The sequence below is a fragment of the Gopherus flavomarginatus genome, chromosome 13, assembly GCF_025201925.1.
Source record: "Gopherus flavomarginatus isolate rGopFla2 chromosome 13, rGopFla2.mat.asm, whole genome shotgun sequence".
Taxonomy (NCBI): Eukaryota; Metazoa; Chordata; order Testudines; family Testudinidae; genus Gopherus; species Gopherus flavomarginatus.
The window spans coordinates 4,663,733-4,689,922 of NC_066629.1; positions in this window are offsets into that span (position 1 = coordinate 4,663,733).

Here is a 26,190-nt window from a genome sequence, read left to right on the forward strand (position 1 = left end):
CATGTTGCCCCCCACTGCACCCGAAACTGACCCCACAGCACACACAGCTGCTGCCCCCATCCGACCTTCTACAGCGCCCCTGCTGCCCCCACATTACCTCCTACAGCACCCTCTGCTGCCCCCGCACTGCCCCCAAAGTGACCCCACAGTGCCCCCGCTGCTGCCCCCATCCGACCTCCCACAGCACCACCTGCTCCTCCCCCACTGCACCCCAAACTGACCCCACCGTACCCCCACTACTGCTGCCCCATCCAACCTCCTAAAGCGCCCCCTGCTGCCCCCCCACAGCACCCCAAACTGACCCCACAGCGCCCTGCTGCTGCCCCCATCCGACCTCCTACAGCGCCCCCTGCTGCTCCCTCACTGCATCCCAAACTGACCCTACCATATCTCCGGTACTGCTGCCCCATTCGACCTCCTACAGCGCCCCCTGCTGCCCTCACATATGACCTCCTACAGCGCCCACTGCTGCCTCCCAGAGCGCCACAAACTGATCCCACAGCACCACCTGCTGCTGCCTTCCCCATTGTCCAAAACTGAACCCACAGTGCTCCCTGCTACTGCCCTCATCCGACCTCCCACAGCACCCCCTGCTGCCCCTACACAGCGTCCCAAACTGACCCCACAGCGCCCCCTGCTGCTGCCTCCCAACACCCCATACTCACCTCACCATCTCCGATACTACAGCTCCCATCCGACCTCCCACAGCACCCCCTGCTGCCCCTACACAGCGTCCCAAACTGACCCCACAGCGCCCCTGATGCTGCCCCCATCCCACCTCCTACAGCGCCCCCTGCTGCCCCTCCATAGCGCCACAAACTGACCCCACAGTACCACCTGCTGCTGTCCCCATCCGACCTCCCACAGCACCCCCTGCTGACCCCCACAGTGTCCCGAACTGAACTCACATTGCCCCCTGCTACTGCCCCCATCCGACCTCCCATAGCACCCCCTAATGCTCCCCACACAGCCCCAAATTGAATCTCACAATGTCCCTCGCTGGCCTCTCACAGCCCCTCAAACAAACCCCCCAACATCGTCCCTTGACGGCCCCCACAGTGCCTTCCACTGACCCCCACTTCCCCAAACCAACCCCCCCACAGTGTCCTCTGCCACTCCCCACAACACCCCAAACTGACTCCACACAGCACCGTTCGCTGGGCCCCTCAAATGCCCCAACCCAATGCCCCCCACCACTGCCTCCATCCCTGCTACCTCCCCCACCGCTGGCCCCTGCAGGTGTGACCCCCCCCCATAGTGCCCCCCATTCAGCACCTGAAATGCCCCCTGCAGCCCCCAGAACTGCATACAGAACAATGTCCCCTACTGGCCCTGTGCCCTGGCCCGCCCCCTGCATCATATCTCCCCCGGCCCCACCCCTGACATATGGCCCCACCCCCTCCAGAACAGCTCCCCTTACCCTGCCCTCAACATGTGGCCCCGCCCCCTGCAGCACAGCTCCCCTGGCCCAGCCCCTGACACGTGGCCCCGCTCTCTCCAGATGGCCCCACTCGCAGCGCGCCCTGACCAGCTGTCGCCCCAGGGGAGCCGCAGAGCATGATGCTCGAGGGCACCAGGCTGCAGACGACGCTAATCCCTGGGGCCAGCTACGAGGTCAGTGTCATGGTCGTGCGAAGCTTCGAGGAGAGCGAACCACTGGTGGGCTACGTCACCACGGGTAAGGCCCGGACGCCTGGGTCCCCTCCCTGCCCCGGGGCCAGTGCTGGATGCCTGGGTCCCCTCCCTTCCCATGCATGGCAAGTGCCATACCCTGCCACCTGCATCTCTGGGTCCTGTCCCCTTGCCACCTCTCTGGATGCCTGCATTTCCCCCCTCCATCGGCCAGACGCCTGGGTCCTCTCGGTGGGTTGCTCTTGCTGATGCTCCGTGCTCTCTCCGCAGTCCCCGATGGCCCCTCCGCCCTTGCCCCGTCAACGTCACCGACATCTCAGCCCTGCTGCGCTGGTGCCAGCCCCGGGCCCCCGTCCAGAGCTACGAGCTGAGCTACGGGTGCCTGGGGTCTGCGTCACAGCCACTCTTCAGCCTGTAACCCATCTTTACAACTCAGCCTGCACGATAGTTATTTATTACCACAGCGTTTTTCTTTCTATACTAACCAGCGGGGCTTTGGTAGAGTTAGTAGGTGGCCTGCACGTCTAAGAGACAAAGGTGTTTCAAGGCACCTTTCCCCTTTACTTCCCCTCATACAGCTCAGGCAGCGTTTTCTCTCCCTGGGCTCCAATCAGACCAGCTGTGTGCTTGTTTTACATTCTGGAATTTCAACCATCAAATGCATTTCCTAAGCCTCTCTCTGAAAGGGAAAAACTCTTGCCAAAGCAGAAGCCTCAGCTTTAAACGTCCTCTCCAATAGTTTCTGTGAAAGATTTTTCTCAACATTTGAAATTGTGAGTAGCCTAGAAAAGACGTGTGGCAATTGGAGTTGATGAGCTGCTTTGCCCTCCCATTCAAGATGACTTTTGTCTCTCAATAGCAAATAAATTATGGGAGAAAGTCTGCTGTCACATTCATGGCACAACTGCTTCTGAACTTACAACAGTGGGCAAAATGTGGCCCCAAATCAGACTAGCTTCCTAACATGGACACTTAGTAGAGTACAGAAGAACCTGCCAAGGGAAGCAGTGTGGAAGCGCCAGCTCTGGAGATGTTTTGAATGAGACTGGACCAAATCTTGGGAAATGCCTGGCAGGGAAGAACACTGCACCATCTAGCGGCAGAACTGGTTTTAACGGAGGCGCTGTGTACGCTGCAAATGGAGGTGTGGCTGCAGCTCTCCCAGGCATCCCTAGTTAGACACCCAACTAGAAATCAGCTGATTTTCAAAAAGGAAAAACCAGCTCTCATTGACTGCGTGGAATTTGTGGATGCTCAGCACAGTTGAAAAGAAGATCATTCGTCTAGGTGATTACACTTCTAACTTATAGGCACCCAGGTACGGTTATTTTGGGCAGAGACAGTACAATATTGAAATAATAAAAAGACACTGCAAAACAGTGTAAACCTTGGCCGCACAAGTGGACATGCAATGAAGAGAGGAGGAAGGTGCTGCAACACATAACAAGAACAGGCCCAGGCCATCACAATATGCAAGAATGGGCCAGCACCTATGCTCTGTGAAGGAGAGCGTGCACCAAGGTCTGACTGAGGCATGGCTTCTTGGACCATTAAACAGATGTGTGCTTAGAAGAGGGGGAGGTGAGTCAACTTGCTGTAACGAGCATGATAAAGATATCTGAGGGCATGCTGCCTTTGCTCAGAGGAAAGGGAACAGCCCTCCAAAACCCAGCCTGGCCTGAAACAGCAAGATGCCCCAAGCTAAGCATGCTGCTGGTTCCTAGGCACTACAAACATTGTCTCCACATCTTGCCTACACAATGTTCCACATGGAACAGGTGGCTTCATAAATAGTTCTGCTTGTGATATTTAGGAAGTGGTCTCCTGCCAACACATCCAATCATAGGACAGGAAGAAACCTCGAGAGGTCATCTAGTCCAGTCCCCTGCACCCAAGGCAGGATTAAATATTATATAGACCATTCCTGACAGATGTTTGTCTAACCTGCCTTAAAAATCTCCAATGATGGAGATTCTACAACCTTCCTAGGCAATTTATTCCACTGTTTAACCACTCTGACAGTTAGGAAGTTTTTCCTAATGTTCAACCTGAACCGTCCTTGCTGCAATTTAAGTCCATTGTAATTATACTGTTGATAAAATGAATTAGTCTAGATTTTTATATTTTCATTCAGAACCCTAATGTGTAATGCCTAATAAGAGAGAAGAAGAAATTTGTAGCCTATCTGCCAGCCCCATATTTCAGCAGTCCCTACTCTACTTTAGGAGCAAATTCAGATTGCAATTATTTTTCCTAGGGAGCAATTAAATGTTGCAACCAGTGTTAAGCATAAACACAATTCCACTAACAGGCAACTCTCAGACGACCAGTTCAGGTTCAGTGCACATGAACAGCCATCAATACCACCCAGAGCCCTGGCAAGATAATGAACCTCGTATCAACCCAGGCAGACAAGCTACGCAATCCATGGACATACAACGCCTCTAACAGCAAGTCACATCCAACAAGCAATTCAGAGCAACTCTTACAGCTCATATAGGCACATATTTAAGAACTAGTTACAACATTAGCCACACTCTGTCTTTAAAATGTTTAGATCGGCTTCATCATAAGCATGTATTTATGCATTTTGGAAACAATTCTGGAAACACACCGGAATAATCAGTATATGACATTCAGCTCAACTAAATTGCCATGGTAATTAGCAATTTATTCTTACATTAGTTCATTCCAGTGTGACCCATACGAATGAGATACACTTTCCCTTTTAAACAAATGCTTTATATTTTATCTTTAGAAATGTTTTCCTTTTTTTTTTAAAACTTTGAACCACTGTCAAAAGTTCTACAGATTCCCCCTTAACAGCATCATTCCTGGCAGTTCTCCAAGTGCACTCCCTGTTCCCAGCTCTAGAACCATATATTTGTTAAAGGGACACTGACAATTTGAAATCTACCAATTTTTTTAAAAAATAGGTTCAAATAAGTTTTATACACTACCCTGGCCCTGAATCCTCATGCCAAAATTAATGGTTTTACAGTTGCATATTCCTCTTTTTAAAGGTGTTGTTCTTTTTCCCGTGGCTCTGTGAAAGACTCACACAAACAACAGAAGAAACTGACAATATGGCCTAGCAGTTAAAGCATTACATTGCGGCTCAGCGTGGTCTGGGTTCTAGTCCTGGCTCTGCTGAGGGCCTGGTGGATGATCTTGGGCAAATCACATCCCCCTCTCTGTGCCTCTCTTTCCCCATATGTAAAACAGAGATAAAGATACTGTTCTCTGTAAAGGGCTTTGATATCTACCGATGTAAAGTGCTATAGGGAGCATTATCATCAAAATGAAATTATATATTTGATATAACTTTTTGAATAGTCAAGGCAAGCATAAGAACATAAGAACAGCTGTACCGGGTCAGACCAAAGGTCCATCTAGCCCAGTATCTGTCTACTGACAGTGACCAATGGCAGGTGCTCCAGAGGGAGTGAACCTAACAGGCAATGATCAAGTGATCTCTCTCCTGCCATCCATCTCCATCCTCTGATGAACAGAGGCTAGGGACACCATTCTTTACCCTTCCTGGCTAATAGCCATTTATGGACTTAGCCACCATGAATGTATCCAGTTCCCTTTTAAATATTGTTATAATCCCAGTCTTCACAACCTCCTCAGGTAAGGAGCTCCACAAGTTGACTGTGCGCTGTGTGAAGAAGAACTTATTTTTATTTGTTTTAAATCTGCTACCTATTAATATCATTTGGTGACCCCTAGTTCTTGTATTATGGGAATAAGTCAATAAGTTTTCCTTATCCACTTTCTCTGCATCACTCATGATTTTATAGACCTCTATCATATCCCCCCTCAGTCTCCTCTTGTCCAAGCTGAAGAGGCCTAGCCTCGTTAATCTTTCCTCGTATGGGACTCTCTCCAAAACCCTAATCATTTTTGTTGCCTTTTTCTGAACCTTTTCTACTGCTAGAATATCTTTTTTGAGGTGAGGACACCACATCTGTACACAGTATTTGAGATGTGGGCGTACCATGGATTTATAAAAGGGCAATAATATATTCTAAGTCTTATTCTCTATCCCCTTTTTAATGATTCCTAACATCTTGTTTGCTTTCTTGACAGCTTCTGCACACTGTGTGGACATCTTCAGAGAACAATCCACAATGACTCCAAGATCTTTTTCCTGACTCCATGTAGCTAAATTAGCCCCCATCACATTGTATGTATAGTTGGGGTTATTTTTTCCAATGTGCATTACTTTACATTTATCCCCATTGAATTTCATTTGCCACTTTGTTGCCCAATCACTTAGTTTTGTGTTCAAACAGAACAGTCTTTTTTCAATAGTCTCTCAGTACAATAATTTTACTTGCAACAAATGTAAACAGTTGTAAACTCAGACAGAAGGTGTTTTCAGTTAATGGTGTCATTTTAAGGTATAGGACATCTTTGAAGATGGTCCTACTTAGGTAAGAATTGGAGATATACCAATCTCTTAGAACTAGAAGGGACCTTGAAGGGTCATTGAGTCCAGCCCCCTGCCTTCACTAGCAGAACCAATTTTTGCCCCAGATCCCTAAGTGGGCCCCTGAAGGATTGAACTCACAACCTTGGGTTCAGCAGGCCAATGCTCAAACCACTGAGCTATCCCTCCCCCCTATATACTTAAGCAATTCAACATTTTCTTCTCTACTTTCTTGGGTAACCTATCCTTATGCTGTTCCATCCAGCACTGCAAAAGCCAGAATATTACTTCTCATATGTTCATCGCAGACTAAGAATTCCAATCACAAGATAAGGGAAGTGCATTGCCCAATGTGCATTCATGCATAAAATATTTCATCAATACTTTTCAGTATGTTGCTTTAACAATTAGCTGTCTTGATGACTAACTCTACAAAGAAGGTCTGGTCTCATGATGAACTTGTATTACCTGTTGACAACAATCAATAATCTCATCTCAACAGATCTAAAATGGGAAAATAAAAATAAAAAGTTGGTCCTCGGAAAGTCTGAAAACAGGTCAATCATAAATACTACTTTATTCTTTGCCCCCATAATATGCAGCTTAGCAAAGCCCAAATCCAAAATCTCAAACTTCAGTCCCTGAAATCTGAAGCCATGTACATATACAAGAGCTACACTCAGCAAATCCAGCCAGGGCGCTCGATTGGCAACCAGATAATGTGGCTCACTAGGCTGTTCTTCATGAGATTGGTTTTAAAAAATAAGCAGTAATACAGTTACAACATGACACTTCACGTTTCAGGGGAAAAAACCTCACTCAATTGCTAGAAATTCAATGTGAAAGAGAGAGGAGGTGGAGTTAAGTGAAACAAAACAATTTTTGTCCATCTTCAGGAAAAAAAAGAAGAGAATACAGGGCCACTGAACTCTCCCTTTAGTTAACACAAGTAGGCTGTGTCTACAGATTTCTGAGTAGGACTCGGACTCTGAGGGGAAGTAGCCAGGAAAACCAGCCATTGTGTAGGGGCACTAAGGTATATCCAGGGTGACACTGATGAGCTCAGGGGGGGTTGTTTTGCCTGATGTATTAAAGACATGGAAGGGAGAAGCAGTCAGCTGGCCACCTTGTGGGCCTAAACTGGCAATTCTCTATGGCCTGGTCTACACAGGGCAGGGGGAGAAGGGGAACTGATCTAAGTTATGCAACTTCAGCTACACACATAGAACCAGACCTCCCTTCGCTCCTTATAGACCAGCATGTTCTTTCAGCTTTCCTGCGGCACAGGCTCTGCACATTCAGAGGAGCAAGACGGGCACACAGCCTATGCATCTGTTTTCTGGGAGGGTGTGTACAGTACACAGCCATTTAGAATTTGGCTCTTGATGTCTGTATTTTAAACCCAATTATTAATTCCTAGCCAGACAGACCTCTCACCCTACACTATGCCACGCCATCCATCTAACCCCAGCCCTTCCTATCAACCCCACACTGCACCATGATGTCCAGCTTCCCCCTCACACCTGCCCCACTCACCCACCATGGCTCCCCCCCTCTTTCCACCTCAGTCTCGGCTCTTTAAACTATACTGGGAACTCCCTGCCATGGGCCACGCTGTCCTCAAACCACCAGGGGTGATGACAGAGGCCCCAGCCATGAGACTCCTTTCATGTCCAAAGGCTAGAGCAGGAAAGAGCGGGTGGGCAGGAGGTTTACAGGACAGAGGAGCTGGGGTAGACTTTTAGGCGGGGTCTAGGTCAGTGGTTTTCACCCTATGGTACGTGGCTCCCTGGGGGTCTGCAGAGCATGTCTGAGATGTCCAACACGGTCTGCACCTCCATTTGAAATGCTTGGGACGGGCCACAAATGAAAAAGGTTGCAAACCACTGGGTTACAGGACAGGATGTTAGAGATCAGGGTGGGTGTTGGGGAGAGGTATACAAATGGAGGAAGTGGAGGGGTCATGGTATTCGGGAGGGTCTGGAGAGAGTGCCGAGGGGGTCAGAGGTAGGACTGGGGGCTAGAGGAAGAGGCTAGAGAGGTATTGGGGGACCAAAAGTTGGGCTGGGAACTAAAGAAGTGGTGGTGGGGGCTAGAAGAGGGAGGGAGTGGGAGGTATTTGGGGGGCTAGAAGAATGGGGGAGGATGGGAGGTATTTGAAGGAAGGAAGCTAGAAGAGGAAGGGACGGGAGGTGTTTGGGGGTGGGACTAGAAGAGGGGTGAATTTGTGGGGAGAGGAACAAGAAGACAAGGAGGATGGGAGGTATTTAGGGAGAGGGGTTCTAAAAGAGGAGGGGTGGGAGTGATTGGGGGCAAGGGACAAAAATGGAGGATGGGAGATATTTTGACGGCAAGGGGCTAGACAAGAGGAGTAGAAAGCATTTGAGGGGAGGTATTTGGAGGCAGGGGAAAAGAGAGGGGGCAGCAGGTATTTGAGGCAGGAGGTAGAAGGTGGTGGGAGGTATTTGGGGGGCAGGGGTAGAAGGGGGTTGGCAGGTATTTGGGGAGGGGCTAGAAGGGGGGATAGGAGGCATTTGGGGGCCAGGGGCTAAGCAAGGGGGCAGGATGTATTTCAGGGGCAGGGAGTATTTGGGGAGGGGCGTGTGGGGAGTATTTGGGGGCAAGGGTAGAAGGGGATGGGAGGCATTAGGGGAAGGGGCCGGAAGGGTATTGGGTAGAAGGGAATAGAAGGCATTGGGGGGCCTGGGGGTATTTGGGTAGCTAAGGGGATCTCCACGCCGCCGTTACCCGCTCCCGCTCCTGCCTGCAACACGCGCTGAGCAAAAGCCTCCCGAGCAATGCCTCAGGGTCACGTGACGCCCTCCCGATACAGCCAATAGGAAGAGGAAACAGAGCCCTGACCAATCGAAATGCAAGAAAAATCACCCCTGCTCCCCCGTGTTTGAGTGTAAGGGTGGGGGCTGCCTGGAGTGATCATACCCCCCCGCTCCAGGGTGCAGGAGGGATCAGACCCCACCCCAGGGTGCAGCGGGGGTGGGGGCATGTAGTCACAGACCCTGCCCCCGGATGCAGCAGGGAGGGGGGTGCAGACACACAGGAGCTGGTGGCACTTTGCACAGCTACTGCTGTGATGAGTTGGCGAGTCTCAGCCTTGAGGGCCAGGTGCTCCTGCTGTCACCCACCTCCCAGCCCTGCAGCTTGTCTACGGGGCGCCTCCCTCTACCCTCCCCCACCTCTCTTAGAACCACGTTGTGCCCCGGAGGCCTTGGGGCTGCTGAGTCAGTGGCAGTGGTTCTGTAGGGGGCCATGCTAACAAACTAACCCCTCGCACCAGACTCACTCGATCCTTCCTGAGGACTTTATTCTGGTGAGGGGGGCCCCGATTTCCAGCCTTCCCTGGGGGAACCTCCCCAAATGGACTCTCTACTCCGGAGCCCCAAGACCCTCCCACTCCCCACCAGCAGGGGCTGGGAGTGGGGTAAATGCCCCTGAAGCAGTCACATTCCCCCCCGCCGGTTACGTGCTGGGAATCCAGGCTGGGAAGCAGGGGGCTCTGCCGGCCGTGGGGTTCCCTGCAACCTGGTGGCGTTCACAAGGAGAACCGAGATGGCCTGACACCCCAACTCCTGTACGAGCTCCCGCCCGTGCCTACCCCCCATGCCTACTGCCTCTTCAGCAGCCCTCCCTATGGTCTCCCCAATCCCTCCCCCCAGCTGTCACCCCTCCCCCCCAGCTCCTGCACCTGTGACATCCCTCTTCTCTACACTTTCTCCCTGCACCTTGCCCCATTCCCTTCCTAGGTCCCAGCTTCACTCCCTCCTATCTCTCCAACCCCGCCTTGCCCCATCATAGCCCTTATCCCCCTCTAGTGCCCAGGCCCCTGCTCCCCGGGGTGGGCTTGAGAGGCCCCCTCTCCCCAGCGGCTCCACTCACCAGAATTTGAAGCTGCTGGCTTTGAGGAAGGTGGGCCTGGGCTGAGCCAGCTGCTTGGGCAGATTCTGGTGAAAGAGAGAAGAGCGGGGAAGGCTGAGAGGCCCCTCCCTTTTCACACAGAGGGGTACCACAATTTGGCCCAGTGTCACCCTCCCACACACAAAGTAGACATCAGCTCCAAGCAGGCCGTGCTCCATCTCCAGCCCCGTAGGGATGAAACCAAACTCTACCAGTTCCCCTTACCCCACCACCTCCATCAGCAGTCAAGCCGGGTAATCACCGCCTTCTCTCCTGCGAGGGTTGCAGAATTCCCTGCCCCCTGCAACACCAGCCTCCTCGCCATGTACCCTGGAGTGGGGTTGGATAAGGGGGGATTTATTCTTTCTATTCCTCAGATCTAGCCCTCAGCCCCGGTCTGCCCATACATGATCCAGGGTCTGGAGCATTTGGCTGCTTACCCAGGAGTACAAAGGAGCTGCCAGGAAAAGGGACTAGATTCTCCAAGGCTCTGCATCCATTCATAGTGGTACCCATCTCACACATGGGAAACTGAGTCACCATGGAGGGCGATATGGGCTGCACCAGGTCAGACTGGGAGTCTGTGGGAGAGCCAGGAATAGAAGCCCGGAGTCCTGGCTCCATGGGCAGCTTGGGACTCCTCCATTCGGGGAGGCTGGGCTCTCCCAAACTGCGGCCTTGCCCCAAGGCTCACTCCCGCTCAGCATCCCCTGGGCCCTTCTACCCAACGCCCATGCCTGGCTCTCAGCCTCCCCTGGTCTAACCACTAGACCCAGCGGGGCTGGAACAATTTTTATCGTGGGAGGAGCTGAGAGCCAGTGAACAGAACTGTAAACCCTGTCCAGGATGGAAACCACTTCAAGTCAAGGGGTGCACCATGACTGGCCCTCACTTCCTTCCCAGAGCTAGCGCTGGGACCCGGATACCCTGGCTCACAATCCCCACTCTAACCACTAGACACCACTGCCCTCCCAGAGCTGGGGATAAGAACAAGGAGTCCTCGCTCCCTGCCCGGCTGTGGGCTCAACTGAGCATCGCTTACCATCAGCTTGGAGGGGACGAGTCATGGACGGCGTGTGGGCTGGGGCAGGCTGTGTCTCCCCAGACAGCCCAGTGTAGCCCTGCTCATGCTCTGCCCAGAAGGCCCCCTCCTGCTCACCCTTTCTCCTTGGCCCCAGCCCAGGCCGGCTGGCTGCTCCTCCCCAGAGCAGCGTGCTGGAGCTGGGACTAGGGTGGCCATGGCCAGCCTGTGGCTGGGACTTGAGGTGGCTGCGGGGCACCTGGGGATGCCCACCATGTGCTTGCGAAGGAAGGGCTGGGGGGGCTGTGCGCTGCCTGCCCGGCCCTCAGGAGTTGGAGGGGCCGTGCACTGTCTGCCCACCCAGCACTTGGGGACTTGGGCTCACGGGTGGAGGGGCGGGGCATGTGTCCCCCACCAATCATGCTAGGGGAAGCCACAGGGGGGAATTCTGGTCTCCGGTGGGGGAAGGGGGCCAGTAGGGGCAGGGCCGGTTGGGGGGAATTGGATGCTCCATAAAGCAACCAATGGATCAGATCTAGGGCCAATCTAACCTGTATCCCCCCCCCCACAACATCAGATTAATTGGGCCATCTAGTCTGGTATCCCCCTCCCCACAACAATATCAATGGGCCCATCTAGCCTAGTATACCGCACCACACATGAGATCAATGGGCCTATCTAACCTTGTTATCTCCACCCCATATCAGATCAATGGGCCGATCTAGCCTCTAGTCCCCCACCCCAACATCAGATCAACGGGGCCCATCTCAGCTGGTATCTCCCCCACATCAGATCAATGGTCTCATCTAACCTGGTATCTCCCCCACATCAGATCAATGGGCTCATCCAGCCTCATATCCCCCACTCCACATCAGATCAATGGGCCCATCTAGCCTCGTATCCCCTACCCCACATCAAATCAATGGGCCCATCTAGCCTGGTATCCCCCTCTCCAACATTAGATCTATGTGGTCTGTGGCCCGCAACCTTAAACAGCTGAAGTTGGTTAACATAATCAAGTTTATGCTTGTTTGTTTCACATGTATCTTGTTTTTAGTAACCCACATGGAATACACAGATTAACTTAGTTCATCTCCAGTGTAGTACGGAACAAGTCTTCTATAACACAAGCTCTGCGTCTGGTTTGGTTTTTCCAGTTCTTTAGCACCTATATGCCTGCTTTCGACACTTTTGCAGTTGTTGTGCAGACATTCCTTTTCACTGAATTCGTGCAAGCGCATTACTAACTATTGCGTAAGAAATGTAGTGCTTGTCTTCTAAGAAGCACTGCAAGTCTTCTGTAAGAAAGCATCTTGCTCTCCCTAGCTGAGCTCTCTTTCAGTAAGAGAAGGGGCTGTGTCTGAAGCTGGGAGCCCAGTGTGGAGGCTGCTCCAGCATGGCCGGCAGCAGGGCAGGGCAGTGCAGTGGGACCAGGGATAGCATGGGGAGTGGGTGGCTCCTGTATAGAGAGGAAGTGTGGGCTGGAGGCATGGTGAAGATGGACACTGTCCTGATGGGAGAAGCAGGGGCCTATCAGCCTGGTTTGCCCTCTGCCCTGGATCCCTGAGCTCCTCCACAGACCTGAGAGGGGGCTGCCCAAGGCTGTAGTGGGCCAGGGTGGACAAGTATCCCAGACAGTGAAGAGAGGAGCAGCCTCTCCTGCAGGGTCAGTGAAAATGAGGCAGGGAGCGGCTGGGCCCAGGGAGCTGAAAGAAGAACTTAGGGCCTAGCTCTGGTGCAGATCTTGCAACCCAGGCTATGCCCTGAGTGTGAGGAGACAGTCGCAGCTTGGGGTGGGTGGATCTGGTGGTTCAGATCAGGGGGCTGGGGTTGGAGGAATGGCTGGAACTAGGGATCAGAAGTCGGTTTGGGTTTGGGGTGCAGGGTTGGAGCTGTGTCTTTGGGATGTATTGCATGTAGGGTACAGAAATGGGTATTTGGGGACAGTCTTACTTTTGGTGGGGGGGTCCGTTCAGCTGTGGCACTTGTGGAGCACTGGGAGTTGGAGGTGGAGTAGTTGAGGGAATGGTTTGATGTTGACATTTTAGACTGTGGGTAGGAGCTTGGGTTTGGGCTCCACTCCTGGCATTTCACCAGAGGGTCTTGTGTTTTTGTCTGAAAACCTGATCCTTCTTTCACCTTTCCCTTTCAGATCTTCCTCGCTCAGCTTGTACATGTGGAAAAAAAATCAGAGCCCCAGGAATTCCGCTTAGGTGTCCGCAGGGCAAGGTGGGCCCTGAAATCCAGCAGCTAGGAGGACACTTGCAGTGGTTTGTAGCCCCCTTCCCTGCCTTCTTTTAGGAGGCAGCAGAGAGCATCTGACACTGCTGCAACAGGAGAGCGAAGACGCCCAGGCAGAGGAGGATCGGCAAGGCGAGGAGTTGGTGATAGATGCCTGCAGCCCCTGCGTCTCAGGTTTGCCTGGGGTCACAGTGCCTGAGTGACATGGTAAACCCATGGCTCGTTCTACCAGCTGCAGTGTGGAAACCAGCCCCTGTGGAGCCCATGCAGAGTGCAAGGTTAGGCATGTGCAGGTAACACGCTGGCCTTAAGGTGCAAAAGGCTGATATGAGGGAGAATGTCAGTCTGCCTACTGGCCCAGAAAGACCCTGCCTAAAGGCTGGTAAGATAGATCCATGGCCCAGTTCCTTTCTAGCACCTTGGGGAGAAAGGAGAGAAGATGTGGGCTGGAGAGATGAGGATTTTGTCTCAGGCCCAGTTGATGAGAAAAGCCCCTCCTGTAAGCAATGTCCAGCTTCCCCTGCCCTGATTCCTCCTCTGTCCTGGCCTAAATCAACTTCCTATCACCAACAGAAAGAGATCCTGTCCTCTGGTAAAGACGTCCTGACTTCTTGGAGGCACATTTATGGTTCTCTGCCGTTTCCAAGCCACCCTCTCCCTGTCATGGCAGAAACAGATGGAAGCCAAGAGGCAGAAGATCGTTTAGGAGGGGGAAGAGCTGCCTGGGTTCGTGGTGGGATTGGGGCCGGAGAAGTTCCTGCCGGCTAGCTCTTCCAGAACTAGAGCCACTGTGAAGAGAAGGGATGATGGTGACTCCAAACTCTCCTGGGAGATTTCCCTGTCCAAGGAGAGGGGTGGAGAGAAGGGGCAGTAGCCACTGACCCAATCCCTGAAGGTCAGACTGTTTTATTGCCATGATAATATGCAGCATTTCTATGGGAGCTTCTCAGCCCTAGTCCCCAAGCATTTCACAAGGGGGCTCAGTGGCATTATCCCTGTGTTACAAAGGGGGAAAGCAAAGTTATTATCACTCACTCAGCGTGACAGTCCTTGTTGTCCAGTAAGGCAGCCAGATTGGACTCCATGGGGAAGCAATGTCCTCTTTTCCTCATGATACTTTGGTGCCACGTGGTAAAGGACAATTGTTTCCAATCTAATCCTGGCATCCTTGGGGCTGAAAGCAGTGCTACTGAAGCAGGGAGTGGTGTTCTGTGAACAATTTGATATAGGCCATAGCTCTCCATAGCTTTCTTCTCTGGAGTGAAAACCAACAGCTGGGTGCCTGCTATTTCGATCAGAGTTCTTGCCATATCCTTCACCGTGCTGAAAGTACACTTCCCTGGAGTAGAATCATGTAGCAAACGACCGAAAATCTCAGCAGTGCTAGGCTGGAATACCTTCTGCAAACATGGCAGGTTTATTCCTTTAAACTGGTGGCACAGGTATCAGTTAGGAACCAAGCATAACCCTAGGTCACAGTCTCCGTTAGCTACCTGAGATGGGGGTTCTAAGCAAAAAGAGTTCTTTATTTTCCTGCAACTCTCTCAGCTTCAACACTGATAGTATTTTAAACATCTTTGCAGTTCCTGCTAGGGGTGACCGTGAACTCACCAAAACCACCCTTTTCTTCCCTCCACATTGTCATAGTTAGCGACAGCATTTCCCAAACCACTGGATTAGCTAGGAGATGACTTCAGGAGTAATCTCCTGTAGAGCTGAGCCATACCAGGGTACAATCCAGACTAATGAGCAGCTCTATTACCCCTGCCCTGAAATCTTGGGTGCCTTACGATGCCTTCTGAAGTTGCTTCCACCTGGGCCACTCCCAAAGAGCCTTCCAGCAGGCAAGCCACACTCTGAGTCTCTGTGTGTAACTGCAGCCCGCCAGCCACACTGGAGTTACACTTTGTCTCTCCCCAGCCCTGCTTCTACTACACGGTGATCCCCCAATTCCCCCCCCAGGCCCAGATTTCCCAGAAATGCAGCTCCTGGACAGTACAGAATCTCTCAAGGCCAATAAACCTTTAGGAGAATAATATGGAAGATTATTTCAAAGAGTTATTCAGAAACATCAGTTTAAACACACTGGCTTAGAAAGACAGAAACTATATATCACAATGACAAAGAGATTTTATATGCGTACAAGTAATGAGGCATAACAGTCATTAATTGGCTACAAGAAAAAGAAAGATAAAATGCTTACCAACATATACTTCAGAAATTATCTTAGTTTCAAAGCAAATTTTTCTAAACACATGCTTCAGAAGTCTTACTGACCCAGCTCCTTAGGGCGGGACCTCTCCATCCAAGTTAAACAGATGTGTTATTTTGTCTTCTCGAGTGTGGAGAATGCAATAGACAGGAAGAGATGTGTTTTGTGGGTGTCTGCCCCTTCTGTCCCTGGGGGAACCTGTGACTAACAATTGCTTTGCAGTGGGAAGAAAAGCTTAATTGTGATACCCCAAATTCATTTGGACTACAGAACAATGACTGAGGTCATGTCAAGCCTTGAGGAAATCTGCTAAATAAACCTGCCTGCTATATAGGGGAACTTTTCTATAATTTTAAAAATAGTTATAATTTTCCATCAAGATAGCTAATACAAGTTAGCTAACTCCATGAAACAGCCTAGTGGAATCAAGACCCAGATAGATTTAACATCCTCCCCCCATCCCTCCTCAGCTGCAGGGAGAGGGGTCACTGCACACCCAACTTACATGCATCTTGAACCTCCTATACACAGACAACCCCACCAAGCCTTACCCTGCATGCCCAAACTCTATCCCACTGAACCTCAACCCCTTCATCTGGAGTCCCCCTGCCCCCAGATCCCAACCCCTGCATCCAGAACCCTCCCACTGAGCTCCCTTCTCTCAACTTCACTGCACCACTGAGTCCCCACATCCACACTTCCATCCCACTGACCCCCAACTAACTGCACCCATACCCCCACCAAGCCCCACTCCCACAGCACCAACACCCCTCCCTGCTGAGACCCCCCACACCCAGTCCCCTCCACTGAGCCCCAACCACTTTTAGCTGGAAGCACCTGCAGAGTGCCATTACCCTTACACCTGGAATCCCCCCCAACAAGTCTCTGTGCATTCAGATCCCCCCCACATCTACACCCCCCAATGAGCTGCTGCCACCCAGATTGTCCCACACAGAATCCTCTCACCCCACACCTGGATCCCTCCACACTGAGCCCTCCACACTTAGTTCCTCCTGGTTGAGCCTGCCTGCCGCACACCTTGTGGGCCCCAGGGTGTTTCTGGGGCAGGCCTTGTGCTGTGTCAGGGTTGCGTGCAGCCTCACCACTGATTTCGTGTCCCAGGGGTGGAGGATGGAAAGGCTGCAGGGTGATCTTCCACCTGTGGAAAGCCAGTGGTTTGTGCTCTCCACTGCTAGGCTGGAGCCTCCCTTGTGTGGATTCTCTGATGGCTAAGAAGCTGTGAGGGCCTACTGAACTTTTCGCCACACTCAACACACGTATTAGTTCGGTCTCCCGTGGGGATTCTCGGCTGGGTCCTGGTTTCCTTAAGGCCTCTGTGAGTTCCCCTACAATTAACAGATTTTCCAACTTTCTGTGTTGGCTGGTTTCCCTGCTGATTCTCTGGCCTCTCTTGACTTTTACAGGGTTTTCCCTGCTCAACTTTCCTGGACACACCCCCTTTCTGTCTTTGCAATCAAGTCCCATGTGATTTGACTTGCTCATCATCTTCCTGCTGAGGCATCTGCTCCAAGGTCTCACTCACCCTCCCATCACCCGTGGCAACAGAGAAAAAAAAGTCAGAAACAGAAATGGAAAAGGGGAAAACAAATGAAAAGAACAGCTGGAGATGAAGACAAATGAAGGACTGAATTTCCCCAAACTCTTCCTCAAAGGGAAGAGAGGAAGGGATCAATTCTACATCCAGTCCCCTCTAAACACTCAGAGAAAAGGAAGTTTGGGGAGGAAGCTACTGCCAGGAGACAATCAGGCTAGGTAGAAAGCCAAGAGCAATATTTGCCCTGAGGATATGACACTCGCTGCAGACAAGCCTGAACCAAGAGAGCTCCCAAGGTCTTTGCTGGGAATCCCAGCTGTTTCCTTCTGGCACTGAGTTCATTTCATGATTACTCACTCCTATCCAAGTGATATAACACCTATCACCCTCCCATCTCTCATCGAGCAAATATGTTTCTAATCACTTCATTATGACTCTGTCAGTAGCAATCTTGCAGGAAATGACAGGTGCAAGGAGATCACAATAGGACTTGACACAGTGGGGGCATATGCCTTTAACAGTGATTTTGAAAACATGAGATTTAAAAATCAGGTGGAGAGTTAAGAGTTTAAAAAAATCAGTGTGGTGCTTGTGCACGGTATAATTTAGAAGCCAAGTTTCCTTCTTATTAGCACGAGTTTTAATAAAGACTTGTTGGCATCTCATGGAAAATACTGCATGTTATGCAGCTCACCCCTGTCATATTTTTATTCCTTTTTACCTGCATGAAAGCAGGATTTTATTTAAGAGCTCCCACTTCTATTCATATTGCTTACTTCTTGCTGGAGGTTTTAAGAGCAGATCCTCAGCTCATCAATCAATCAGAGTAGCTCCAGTGTGAGGGTCCAGATCCATTACAATCCTGTTGTGTACAAATGTCCTTAATAATAGCAAAACAGGAGAGAAGGGAATGCTGGAAATACCACAGGCAGATCCCTCTATGAAGTTGGATGGTTTTCAGAGTTGTCCATGAGGTGGATAGCGAGGAATGCAGTGCAAGTATACTTGAGCTAATAGCATAATAATAATAATTGGAGATATACCAATCTCTTTGAAGTGGAAGGGGCCTTGAAGGGTCATTGAGTCCAGCCCCCTGCCTTCACTAGCAGGACCAGTTTTTGCCCCAGATCCCTAAGTGGCCCCCTTAAGGGCTAAACTCACAACCCTGAGTTTAGCAGGCCAATACTCAAACCACTGAGCTATCCTTCCCCCCCTGCAGTTCCCAGTTTACAACATGTCTGAGAAAAGCTGTCGGGCTCAGAGTGCCAAAGTAGGCCCCGGCATGGCTTATCCTCCCCGGTGCAACCCAAGACACAGCCAAAGAAAGGGCACGGACGTTCCCCGCAAAGGAGACCAGCACAATCCAAGGACCCAAGCACCAGGAAGAGTGAGGTGGACGCTGTACTGGTGCTGTCACTGGTGGTGCTGGTGCAGCTTGTCCCACTGAGTCCAGCTCTACGTGAACTCAGTGCGGACGACAGGCTCAAGAGAGTAATAGATTAACCCTCCATGCCTGACACTTTTGAGGCGGGGAAGGACCTCATCAGTCCTGGCGTTGGTCCCGGTCAAGCTCCGAGTCCGTGGACTGCCATTTACCCCTGACTCAGAGGGAAGTCTCTGTACCGGAGGTGAGTCAACATGCAGAATTCATGGGAGGGGCACGCTGCTTTCTGGAGCCCCCCAGAGGCTGGCACCAGGAGAAGAGGGGCTGGCCGTTGCCGGGGGCTCACCGAGGACACCGGTCCTGGTCCCAGTCTTGGCAGCACCGGTACCAATCCCGGTTCCAGTCCAGGTACCGAGAGCATCGGTACAAGTCCCACTTCTGATCAGCCAGAAGCCAATCGTGGCTCTTGCATTCGGCATCGCTGGAGTCCAGCACCAACTTGGACCGATACAGTTACCCACATTGGACAGTAGGGAACCCCAGGCTGGTTGGCACCCCCAATAGGAGCTGCCAGGACACTGGCCCTACCACTGATGGCAAGGGACTCCCTCCAGGGCCAGTTACACAGTGCAGTGGTCCCGGTCCCTGCACCAACGCTCTCCCATGCGACAAACTACAGTGTCCGCACCATCTGCATCTTCATCGGGCAAGAGACCGGAGAGACTGGCACCGAGTGTGGTGCCGCCCCAAGGTCATCTGCCCTGACCCGTGCCGGAAGCCCCTCCCTTAGGGAAGGGGGACCAGGGAGACCAGCAGGAAGAAGCTGAGCAGCTACTGACCTCCTTGCCATCCCCAAGCTAGTCCATATCTGGTACAGGAACAGAACAGTTTGCACTCAGATTAAAATCCTTTTGAAGTAGATTAGAACTTTTCCTTGAGTAAGGACTACAGAATTTGGACCTAGGTAAGATAATAGTTGGAGATATACCAATCTCCTAGAACTGGAAGGGACCTCAAAAGGTCGTTGAGTCCAGCCCCCTGCCTTTGCTAGCAAGACCAATTTTTGCCCCAGATCCCTAAGTGGCCTCCTTAAGGATTGAACTCACAACCCTGGGTTTAGCAAGCCAATGCTCAAACCACTGAGCTATCCCTCCCGCAAGATGGGGGGAAGTCCTGGTACCAACAAAGTCAGTGGCAAAACTCCCACTGACTTCAATACAGCCAGGATTTCACCCCTGAAATCCAGACATTCTAAAGTTCAGGCTCAGATAGACACCAAAAACAGTCAGATAGGAATCCAAGCTGTCAATCCATCAAACCTGGATCCCAATTTCAAACCACCTGAATTCTGGATCCAGGGTTATCATCTCCTTCCATTATGAAGAAAGAAGCCAGGTGGAAAATACAGATTTGGCGCTCTAATTTGAACACTCTTCAATGTTTGGATCAAAGGTTTTGGTTGGAGCACACTTCTATAATATATCATAAGAAGAGACTGCCTCATATTCAGAGAGATACTGATGAGGACAGAAGAATTAAACTGAAGGCTAGACACAGAGCAAAACAGATAACTGATCTGGAAATGCTGATTACTGTAGGAACTTTGGTTTATTGCTCCTGGCTTCTGAAGTGGCAACAAGTTTGGAAGTGTTGGCCAACAGGCTACTTTACCACAGGCTGCGAGTATGATGAAGACAATAATGGTAGAGATCAGGAGCAGCTGTAAGGGAGGCATCTGGTGGTACTAATGTAGATTAAAGTGTCCCTTAAGTTAAAGAGTATTTTCTAAAAGTGCAATTTAAACAAAAGAGGTGGGATTTCTGAAATAGTTAAGCAGCCGTAGCAAACAAAAGTAAAAGTAAAAGTACTTCTGGTATTTCGTTGTTAGTCCCTTTAAATTTCAGAGCCTGCGATCCAAATGACCATTTCCCAAATGGTCAATACCTTGCAATATGGGTTTTGTTTGGAGCTCAACGTAAGTGCCCTATCAATAAGGTTACTAACTACTACTAAGGAGAAAAAAAAACAACCCCTGAAGCTCTATCAGCCTATAACTAGACAAGCCAAGTGTGAAGGTGCTGTATGAGCCTATGGAAGAGTTAAAAGCCAAGTTATTTTCATGCCCAAACTTGGACTACACATTCAAGAAACCTCCCCCCGATCACTACATATGCCAATTACATACATTGTAGGTTGTACATATTTCCAAGTAGAACATGCTGGATGTTTCATGTCCCCTTCTAGCCACTGCTCTATAGAGAGAACAGCAGCTCATTACAACTATGTAACAGTTACTGCTTTAGCTAAAGTGAAAAAGGCTTGTGCTTTTGGTGCTGAATGTATCACAGGTTCAGTCCTCACTGACAGTACAAGGGGTGGTAGTGGTGGATATCATGATACAAGGCAAAGTACAGGAGTTCCATATTCTGCTCAACAATGACCATTAGGAGGAAGAGCTGAGCACCTCCGAGGAGTCCCATTCAGTCTTTGGCTGCAATAGATGGTGTCCGTGATGGACTGAGTTGCTGTCCGACATAGAAAAGCATTTGATGTCTCCATGATACAAACACTGGAATGTGTTATAAAGATCAGGCAGGTTAAAAAGGCACTCAAAAGAGCACGTCACTCACATGACTCAAAAGGTTAAAGAACTAAAAAAACCTGTTCCAAGGAGGAGTGGTTTGTGTAGAGGTCACCTCTTTCCCCTCTCCTTTCCTATGGGGGGAGGGGAGGGGAAGAGAGAGAATACTTGCGTCTTTCTGAATATTACAACGTGCTCTTTGAAACAAGCAAGTAGGCAGAAGAAAATGGAAAAGCTACATCAAAAGATACAAGTGTCAGGGAAAAGACCACCACCTTGTTAATTTGATCAGACAGCCGGAGGCTCCTTTTATTGATATATTATTAATACATGTGTGCACACACGGAGAGTCAGCGTATTCCCTAGCAAGGGTTAAGCTGCTTTTTTGTACTGATTTTTCCCAGCGCTTATAAAGCTTAAAACCGCAAATTATTATATTTTGCTTACACATAAATTACAAACTTATTTGGCTATTACATGGCATATACTGAAAAAATACAATTAATATTGTTCTTATATGGCATAACATATTTAAAATTGCAAGCCTTATTTTTTTACTTCCTTATAGATGCTTACTTGATTTTTAGGAGACCCTGACAGTTTAGTTACCCCTACTTGCGGTCAGGCTGACAAGCTTCGCATGGCCCTCTGGGATTTAGTGTCTGGTGTTTAGTTTCAAATTCCGGCCAGATGTTTTTTACGCTGATACCGAGTTATACTTTTATGCTAACATATGCATGTTAATAAGTTATTCAGTGCGGGGAATTTCAAAGCAGCCATTAATACATGTTAAATACTAGGGCAGTGGTGGGCTGGTTATTAAGGCATTTTTTTTAAGTTTTACCCTTTGCAAGCAGCATGATCATGGTTTGTGTATAGCGAAACTGTCTCCTGGGAGTTCAGTTTCGCAGTTGTTAATATAGCAACTTATTTCCTATAAAGTTAGTAATGTATGAAGTGGGCCTGAGCTTGGGCATTTAGAGCAACATGTGTTACAACAGCAACAACACCAACAACAGAGGCACAGAGTGATAAGTATGCCGAACCCTAAAAGAGCCCATACATACCAAGGGTGCTGGGATGAGTGTAAGACTTTTGTAACTTGGCAGAGAACATCGCTTTCCACGCAAAGGAAGGTGACCAAATGGGCGGTCTGGAGTGCCTTGAGGTTATTTTGATATATGGTTTTAAAATAATGGATTTGTGTTTGCAATTCAGCTATAGATTGGACTTCCGGTTAGAGGGACAATAGTGTGTGAAAGAGATCAGGTATTACAGATGTCCAGTCAAAAGGAAATTTGAACTGTAACGAAACCTGATACGTTTTATCTGTGGGCCAATAGATAGCATGGGTACCTGCATTTGTAAGTAGGTTAAAGGTTACATCATGTATGACAGAAGAGTTAACATAGACACAGCTGTTATTTGCTTGCAAGAGGGTGTGGGAGGCTAAATCTTGTAGATGTCCAATACCTTCCCAACATACTTGGTGATGAACAGTGACTACCTCTTCGGGATTTAATTATTGAATGCATTGAGTTGGGGAGGTTGTAAAGGCCAATAGGTCCAGAGGCTACCCAGGCCTATCCAAAGGTTAGGAGTTATAGCTGGGGCACTGACCAAGGGGTGGTTAGGGCTGCCGGGAGGCTTAATTTTCCACACATCCCGGTGGATTACCCAGTCCCACAAGCATACACCCATGGGCCCGGGAGGATATGGTATGCAGGAGCCCGTACTTCATTCATGGGGCCATAGGCCCGGAAGGAACATTGTGAGAACCAGCACCTTCATCCGGAAAATTTCCAAGTGTGTCTTCATGGCCACAAATTGGGTGGGACGCCTGAAGTGTTAGTAAGGGCAGTGGGCCAGTTTTGCTGTTTAAGGTCCTTTTGAATAGAGGCGAGGATGATGTTAAGATAATTCTGTATCTTTGAACATGCCTGATCCCACTGCAATGCCTTCCCTGCCGCAGCAGCATGTTGGATCATTTGCTTAAGCAGATCCTGGGTAACAGCACTCAGGGCGGAGATTATGTGTAACTCACCTATCCTGGCCTTTTGCTTTGTTATCTGAGCCCCAGACATAAAACCTGCAGCCTGTTCTAACTGTTCTAGCCGACCTTCATGTAGCTGTGTTTTATAAATAGTCCAAGCTGAGGCCGCGGTATTAGTTCCCAGTATCAGGGTATCAGCTACATTTCTTTTTTTTTTACCCTTTTGAATTCACATTTGCTGCTGTAGCAGGCGTATGGCAGCTCCCTTGCAACAATTTGGATATGTGCCAGTAATTTGAAAATGGGTCAAAGGAAGAGAAACCCGAATGGTGCCTAGGGTGGCATTTAACACGGTCCATTTAAATCCTGAGAGATTAGGTTTTTCTGTAGGCTTACACCATAATCGTTGGCTATGTACCTGGGTGCCTTGTTTGGCCATGGAAATGTTAACTGAGTGGGAAGGGGTGTATTGTATTAAAGTGCAAGTTATATTTTTGGTAAGGGGAACGTTTTTTACACAAGCAAAGGTTACTGAGGTGAGACATAGCCTTTGTACGAGAACACCAGCTTTTGTAACTTGGGTAACTAGAAAACACTCTGGTCCTTGTTCGTTATGGGTATAACAAATGCCAGGGATCAACATAAAATTTACATTGATTTCCCATCCTGTTATGTAATGTAGGGTCTTATAAGGGGGGCCTCTGTAATTGGTGGCAGTAGTTCTGTTTATATAAGCAAGGTATACTTTTCCGAATGTATTTCATTTGATTATACGTTTGTATAAGTGGCCTTGCATCGAGAAAAACTATTTGGTTGCACAATAAGAGAACAGGTCACTAGAAAAGGATGGTCGGGGCCTTTGTAAAATGGTGGAGGTGGTTGGTAGGTGCGGGACGGGGTTGGGAGTTCGACGAGGGTGAAATGTCTGGGACTGTGGAGTCTGTGAGTTAAAACCGGGTGAGGGAGGAACAGTAGGGGGAGCGAGAGAAGGGTGTGAATTATTTAACAGTTCGGGGATAGTTGTACATTCCTTTGGAACATAAGGTGGTGGGCAACGGGCTGGGATGGGAATAATATAGCTCCAATTAATACCACAGTGGTAATCATTAGCTTTGCAAGTTCCTTCTTGCCACCAAACAATGTTATGCCTTTTATACCACGGCCAGTTTTTCACATCCTTTACAGTGAGAGTCTTTGGCCGCTTTCTTTTTGCGATTTCTCGGGGTTTTTTTGTTCTTTCCTTCTTGGTGACCGCAAAAGTTCGTACGTCACGTAGAGGAAAACTTGATCTGGTCTCAGTCTCTGGTATCAGTGTTAGCAAAGAAGGCACCGAATTAGTTTTGCAAATAATTCCTGAGAGCACAAGAGAGTCATAAAGGTTCAAGAGGAACATGAGGAATATAAGGGCAGAGATAAGCCAAATGGAGGGCATCAGCCATCTCCGTATCAGGGCTGTTTCCTTAATCTTAGCGCTAGGGTCACCCATTGTACCCTTATACAACCTGCCGGCTCCTGAGGTGGTACTTGGATTTAGTTCCAGGTATGCTTGTCGTTGTTGACGGTTGAGTTCGCAGAACAAACGGGGCAGTTGTAGGGTCTAGAGGTGGTGTTACCTTTTTCCAATGGGATGCGTGTATTCAATTAGGAAGTCCTCGGCATTTCACCGCAGTATGTGTAGTTAGTAGAACCTGGTACGGGCCTTTCCACTTGGGCTCTAAGGATGACTTTTGCTGAAAAACGTTTCAGCAGACCCAGTCTCCAGGCTCCAGGGGGTGGCAGGCAGCCTCTGCTGGATCCGGTAGGGCGCTTTGGACCTGTGAGTGAACAAATCTAACATGGCGAATTAGTGCCTTGCAATATTCTAATACTGTTTTATTACATAATTGTAAGTCCACAGCCTTAGGGTTTAAAGGCGGGGTTACAGGCATGCACATTGGTCTAGCCATGAGAATCTCGTGGGGGAGTAGTCCATGTTTGCGCATAGGGGTGTTTCTTATTTGCATTAACACCAGTGGTAGTGCATCTGGCCATTTAAGGCCTGTTTTTGCACACAATTTTGCCAGTTTATTCAGATTCCCATTTCTATATTTCACTGCCCCAGCACTCTGGGGATAGTGTGCACAGTGTAGATGCTGGTCTATATGGCGAGCTTTGCAGATTTGTTTCGTAATTTGTGCCTCTATCACTATTTATGGAGGCGGGAAGTCCAAACCGGGGAATGAAATCTTTTAGTAGTTTCTTTGCAACTGTTGTCGAGTCTGCCTTTGCACAGGGATACGCTTTCACCCACCCCGAATACATACAGACACATGCCAACACATACTTATACGAACAGCACTTAGGTAAACTTATAAAGTCTATTTGGATATTTACAAACGGTCCCCACGGTGGCGGATGTGCCTCTTGGGTGGTTCGAACTGGTTGTCCGCTGTTGTAAGCTAAACAAATAGAACAGGAACGACAATATTGCTGGGCTATGCTCGTAAACTTTGGAGCATACCAGTAATTAGCTACAGATGCAATCATTCCTTTTTTTCCCACGTGAGCCAGCCTATGGGCTACACGGGAAAGGTGAGGAAGTAAATCCAGGGGCGCTACCAGGCGGCCGTCTGGTGCACGCCACAAGGCATCATCCGGATGCTTGAAACAACTGGACTGTCTCCAGTGGTTTTTTTCTTCTTCCAGCACCGATTCCTGCGTAAGGGTTAGATCTTGCAGGGAGTCGACCGGAGAAGGAGACTGAGACATACAAAGAGCAACTACTTCAACGGGAGCCGGAGACCCGGAAAGGGCCGCCTGCCTGGCGGCAGCATCCGCCCAAGCATTTCCTCAAGTAACGTCGTCGTGGGGTTTCTGATGGGCAGGACATTTAACTACAGCTAAGGCAGAAGGCAACTGAAGAGCAGACAAAAGAGCACTGACATATGGACCGTGACTGAAAGGCACTCCAGTAGAGGTGAGAAAACTCCTATATTTCCGCAATTGTTCATAATTATGTACTACTTTAAAAGCGTATTTAGAATCTGTATAAATAGTGACAGACCTGCTGGGTGCCAAGCAACAAGCTCTGGTAAGGGCGAATAGTTCAGCAACTTGGGCTGATTTCACTGAGGGAAGGGAAAAAGCCTTTATAATACTCTGTTTTTCACAAACAGCATATCCCACCACTAGCTGACCTTTTGAATTCCTTAAACAGGAACCATCCACAAAATAAATCAACTTTG